This window comes from Durio zibethinus, chromosome 17 (genome assembly GCF_047325235.1).
Source record: "Durio zibethinus cultivar Kanyao isolate XHJ-2024 chromosome 17, ASM4732523v1, whole genome shotgun sequence".
Taxonomy (NCBI): Eukaryota; Viridiplantae; Streptophyta; class Magnoliopsida; order Malvales; family Malvaceae; genus Durio; species Durio zibethinus.
The window spans coordinates 11914264-11920774 of NC_143178.1; the positions used below are offsets into that span (position 1 = coordinate 11914264).

The 6511-nt window shown below is 29.4% G+C and overlaps 1 pseudogene across 1 annotated transcript; it reads right to left on the minus strand.

Moving 5' to 3' along the window:
* Positions 1-620: 620 nt before the first annotated feature.
* On the minus strand, positions 621-2919 carry LOC111274652 (loganic acid O-methyltransferase-like; annotated as a pseudogene). The gene is made up of 3 exons (XR_016328972.1): positions 2203-2919; positions 924-1597; positions 621-759 (listed from the first exon to the last, which is right to left on the minus strand). The product of XR_016328972.1 is annotated as a loganic acid O-methyltransferase-like (transcript).
* Between the last annotated feature and the right edge of the window lie 3592 nt (positions 2920-6511).

A 6511-nucleotide genomic window follows, 5' to 3' on the forward strand; every position in this document is an offset into this window, starting at 1 on the left:
TTAACAAATATCATATTATGAATTTGAGTATATTACAATATGATATCACAACAATTACTCATTAATTGACATCAATTAAAATAATCCAATATATAATAACTCTTTTAATCTACCTATACGAGATAAATACAATAATTAGTTCTCTATATTCTTTCTGGAAAGACTAATCTCTAAAGGGTTAAAAGAATTCTGTTCTTCCATGAAAATCTTCCTTCATTTCAATCCTCCTTGCCTAACAGTTCAAGCCATGATCCATTATTTAAATGACAAAAAGAAAAGGAACAACTATTCTTCTTTTGTTCAGGGTTAAAAGTGATAAATTAGTAACGAATTAATCAATTAAGAAAGAAAGACCATAATTTAAGTCCAAACAGGCTTAGATGGATAATGTGTATACAATAACCCAACAAAACAGGTTTAGATGGATCATGCGTAAACTTATATAGGATTGCGTTTGAGGAGGACAAATAATCCAATTCCAACTCCATCATCAGGGCCAAGGGCAGTGCGCCCTTCAATTTTCTTATCGTATCATTGAAATAGTTCTTCCATAATTTCACTTCCGAAGTGTCGTCCAATGATGTTCTCGAAACACAGTTCTACACGTGCATTGTAAAATAATTTCCAGTTGCTGCGCTGCTTTCCAAGCTTGCAATGCTAAGACACCCATTTTGGCTTATTAGTGTTCGTAGCTCTTCAGGTGATGGGCTGTAGATTGGCAAGTTGAATGAATCCATCGTAATAAATACCAATTATTTCCTGCATAAGAGAATGATTAAGCCAAACAGCAGTGTGCAGGTAAAATATTGCATGAACCATTAAACATTATCCATGTATAGTTAGATGCGCGGTGAATTGACTTTTATTTTACAATATGCAGGTATCCAATCAGGTCACTTTCTCCTAAATGCATTGCATCAAACCTGGTAGTCCATACATACCTCATTAGACATGTCCAAAAGGCAAGATTCCAGGGGTTGAATCAAAGGTCCAAGTGACGATTCTGATCGAAGTTTCTCATCTGGAGGCCCTGGTATCAAAAGAGCCATTAATCCTCCAGTTGGTACCTCTTGTGCTCGAGCTCGTAAGAAGCACTTCATGTCTTTTGCATATTGAGCTGCATAAGCCTTACCAACTTCATCTGGTGCTCCTGAATAAAAAATCCTTCCCCGATTGTATGCAGGTGAATTCAGGTCATTCAATTCTTCAGGAATCGTTAAGAGCCATTGAAGAGCATAGGCAGAGTAGACGAAATTGAGACTGGCCATGGGAAACAATCTACCATGAAAGGAACCAGGAACGCCTGACGTAAAATACTAGCTGCGAGAGGGAAGATTTCGGAAGAGAACGTTGAAATCATTCAAAACATGGTCTTTGAAGTGTACTTGGGAATCAGGCATGCTTGAATGGCCTTTAATTTGAACTTCTGGGTTACAGCTTCTATAATTGTATTCACTGCAAAAAATGTGTTTGGTCCCGTTGAACAGCCTAAATCGGCAATTTGGAATTTGCTTGAAATCGGAGGTTTCTCTTCAACTTCAAGGTTTTCAATAATGGCTTCAACCAATACTGCTTTGGCACGAGCTGCCGCTGCTTTCTACATTCGAAAAGAAAATTTTTAAAAATATATTAAAACAAGAAGAAAATGCAAGGAGTAATACATAAGCTATGTTGCAAAGGTAATCCATTTTAATATTACTTTATGGACATCTTTTAATTCTTTCAAAATATTCTCAACTATTTTGATTGCTAAAGTTTTTTAAGTCGAATCTTTTAGTTTTAATTATAAGAAGGTTGTGAGGATATAATTTTTAATGAATTTGTTAAACATATCATAAATTAATTTATTTAGATTGATCCAGACAAAAAATATACTAAATAAATTTTAAAAATCCTTTATCGTTAAAAAAAATTGTATTTGATAATTTTTCATAAATTATATACTAATTAAACTAATTATGAATATTAATGACTAAATTGTCAAATCATATAATTAAAAAATGAAAATTCAATAAAAATTAACGACAGAAACCATAACTTCCTAAACAAAAAGTTATACTTCATAAGGATAAGTTCATGAAATGATGAATAATTTGCTTCAGACTTTAGGCTTCCTTACTCAATACAGAATGTATAGATTAATGAGAACACGTTGTTCAAAGACCATAAATTACCTTGAAAACAAGAAAATCAAAACACTACCTGGGGACTGGAATTCTGGGCATAGCTGTTTGGGCCATCTCCACCAGTCATTAGAAATGATTTTTCTTCCATCTCTCCTCGATCTCTTCTCTTTTCTATCACAATCAGGAACCATACATAAATAAAAAAACTCGTTAAATTCGAACATATTCAATGGGGAAACTACGGCTACGGCTCCTGAACACGTCTAGCGAGGACGACAACAGACTCTTTATTTCCCCATAAAATCTCTGACTTTTTCAGTTTTTCATTCCGAAATGGGCAAATTGTGATCCCTCTACCAAGAATATATTTATGTGCATGCAATGAAATGCATGATAAGATGCGTTAATCCCGGGACTATCGACCGGCACAAAAGCAACAAGAGGGCTAAACGCATGAAATTTCTTAGTTTGATGCATGACTTAACCAAAATCTCAAATAAATGCTATGTAGCCATTTTTACCAAACACTTGAAAAACTAAAAGCAACCTTAAATTTTATTCATCCAAACAACCTTAAAACATCATAAACACAAGCTTTTTAACTTTGTAAACTCATCCAAGCATCTTACTTACAATATATATGACATGATTTATATAATAAGATATATAGCCAAAAGGGATTTTTTTTAAATTTTTTTATAATTCTTACACCACATCCAACACTTACATAGATCATTCAAACAATTAGATATCTTTACTTATCAATATAAAACTTTCATCAAACACTTTGTAAACTAAAAGATGCAAACAAAAATTTTTATTCATGAAAAATCAACCAAACTTGCAATAAAAAAATTAAAAAAAAATCACAACTTTAAATCATCAACAACACACACACACACACACACATATATTATATTATATTATATTATATTATATTAAAGCATGAAAATTAAAAAAAAAAAAAGAGATTGGGAGAACCGTTGGCCAAACCTCTCTTTTTTGGCACTTTATTGTTTTTATGATCTTTTCCTTCTCCAAACACTAGCATGGAATGGGTACGATGAGAAAGATAGATCAAAGATAAACTTATTAAGAGAATCTAGAAAAGTAAAAGGAATTACATGAAATGGAGATGGAAATGCATGAAAGGTTGAGAAATATACCTGAAGAGGGATTTTGTTTTTACAAGGAATTTTCTTCTTTAAGAGCTTCCTAATTGTGGATTTTTAGTGGCTAGAAAAAGAGAGAAAATCCTAGAATATAACCTTATATTTTTCTATTTAAAAGGCCAAAACACCATCTCAATCACTGGATCAATATACCTTTAATTGTTGTTATTATTTTGTCCTTTTCTTATAAACTTGGTGCCCAAAGCTTGTAATATAGGCCACAAGATCATTATACCTTGAAATCTAATGGCTCTAAAAAAGTACAGCACACAACTTGATTGCTAGTGTAACTATTTTAGTGAGAAAAAACAAATTTACCCTTATTAGTGTTTTTAACCTTTTTTCATGATTTTTCCAAAATCTTATGATCCAATATTTATTTTCCTGATTTTAATGCATCAAAATTCATAAAATAATATTTAATTATGATTTAGAGTTTTTATGAAAAAAGCAACCTCAAAAAGCTAAATTACGAAAATGCTCCTAAAGGGTATTTTATAATTTCACCCCTTTTGAGGTGCAATCAGGATTTTTAATGTATAAAAAAACTCATAAGTAATGTTAAACATGATTTGGATTTTTTCACAAAAAATCGAGCTAAGAAATATTAAATTATGAAAATGCCCATTAAAAGGAATTTTTGTTATTTTACCCCTTTTGAGGTCTAATAGATTTCTAATAATTCATATCATAATTTTATTAATCGTAAGCCTTAATAATTCTATTCAATTATGAGTTCCAAAGGTTGACATGGGTTTGACTAATTTGACTAAGTTTGATCATGAAGTATTTTGGTCATTTTAGATTAAAATTCAAAATTTTTGAGGATTCCCTTTTTAAACATAAGGATTTTAAAAAAATTTGACAAATTTCAAGTAATCTTGATCGATCTTGACCAATTACCAGAGGTATTTTGGTCATTTTGCTTATTTTCACTCAAAAGTCAAAAGTTATTCTAGAGTTTTCAAAAACCCAATTTGTTAGTTTAATTTTTCCAAAATACCTTAAATTTGATCCTATTTTGACCAAAATCAACTAATTTCGGATAAGTTTGACCAAGTTGACTTTTTCCATTGACTATTTATTGTTTTTCTTAAATCTTCCTAAAAATCATCCCATTCAAAAATCTTAAAATATTTGAAAGATCCTAAAAAAACTTGGTCGATACCTAGGTCTTGACTTTTAGAACATCAAGATTGACTAGAACTTGCCCAGATAAAATTAAGAATTTATAGCTGTCCATTTTTGTATATTTCTAAAAATTAAGAAAAGTACAAAGATAAAGACAATAATTTTTTTTGGGTTTAAGGACTTATAGTTCTTCTTCTCTTTTTTTTTTTTTTTTTTTTTTCATGTTTTGTTGGTTTTTATTTTTTTATATTATCTTGTTAAAGGTTTTGAAACTCTTCTTTTTTTAAGAGAAAAAGAAAAAGGAAAATCTTAGGGTTTGTTTAGTTTAAGAAAATGTTTTTATTTTTTTTATTTTTTATTTCATTTTCTAGAACATAGTTTTTATTTTTTATTTTTTAAAGGTATTTGGTAAATGAAAATAAAAATTATTTTCTAAAAATAAAAAAATAAGTAAATAAAAAACTATTAATGGCATCTAATTATAAATATAATATATATTTATTGATTAATGATATTAAAAAGTATTCAAATCTGGTAACTTGCCAAACATAAGGAAAAAAATAATGTACATTACATTTTTTTTTTTTTTGTATTTCAACCAATTTTCATTTTCATTTTTTAAAAATTTGTTTTCATTTTCAATTACTAAAGATGATTTTACTTATGTTTTTCATTTTGCAAAAGAAAAAGAAAAAGACTTTGTTTTTTTAAACTAAACACCACGTTAGCTTTTATAGGCTCATACTTATTAGAGGCTCTAAAACTTTAAAAATCTCATCTTTGAAAAGCGCATCCTAATAAAGACTTTGAAACTTTAAAGTCTGATATTTGAAAGGCTCTTCGTGAACAGAGGTTTTAAGAGTTTGAAAATCTAACCTTTGAAACGCTTCTCCTAAAATAGAGGCTTTGAAACTTTAAAAATCTCAACTTTAAAAGCTACTCCTAAACAAAGGCTTTGAAACTTTAAAAATCTCAACTTTAAAAGCTACTCCTAAACAAAGGCTTTAAAACTTTAAAAATCTCTAGGACTATGCAAAAATTGGTTTAACTAAAAAAATGACCAAAAATTAATCCTTAAGTTAAATCAATTTGGGTATCGAGTCAATCGATTTAGGTGATCAATTTTTAGTCCTAAGATTCGAAAATCGAATTGACCAAAATACCTGATGGAATATTATTAAAATTTTCTTAATTTAATTTTTTATATTCTTTTACTTTTTATAATTTATACAAAACTGAAACTTTGAAAGTGAAACCCTAATTTCCTCTATTACTTTTTCTCTCTAATGATCAACCTTTACCTAGTCACCCTTGCACGTTGCTACTGCCATTTCTAGGTCTATCTTGATGCCGTAAGCTTTAATTGACGACCACTATAAGCTTCAATCGACTCCTCTTACTTTTCACAGTTTTTTATCTGCTTGATCTTCTCTCTTCTGCAACTCAACTCAACTCAAGGTAAGATCCTTAATCCTTTCCTTACCTATGTTTTCGACATGTTTGGGAGAGACCTTGTTTTCTTTTTATTGAATTTTTTATCAGGTTTTGAAGATTTTTTGAAAATATGTATACTTGCTTTTGTTTATATCAAATGTTACATGAGGCTTAAATTTACACATATTTATTATATGTTTTAGGTTTCAAAGTTCCAATCCTTTTTTTGTTGTTCTATTGTGCTAGTACTCTTAGATTTGCCTAATGCTATTTTATTTTGTTTCTATAATTAACACAGAAAGAATTGATCTTCAACTTTAACTTTTTGTATAGTTTATTTAGAAATTTCATCTTTGTTTTTATGGTTCTGTAACCAAAATAAGCAAATTATATTTAAAAAAAAATGCAAAGCTTAGATTTATCATCAAGCCAATTCACTAGCTTAATACAAACCTATTGTTATGTGTTTTTTGTGTTTCATGCCTCCCAATTTTGCCTTTTCCTTTGTTACAATTCAATGTTTGTGAACTATTTTCTGATGTTAACAAATTGCTTAATGGGTGCTTTGTCTTTTATTTGGCTTATTGGGGTATTGCTTTTGGATTGATAATTGTCTTCTATTCTAAATTTCTTGTAATTTTCCCTAAA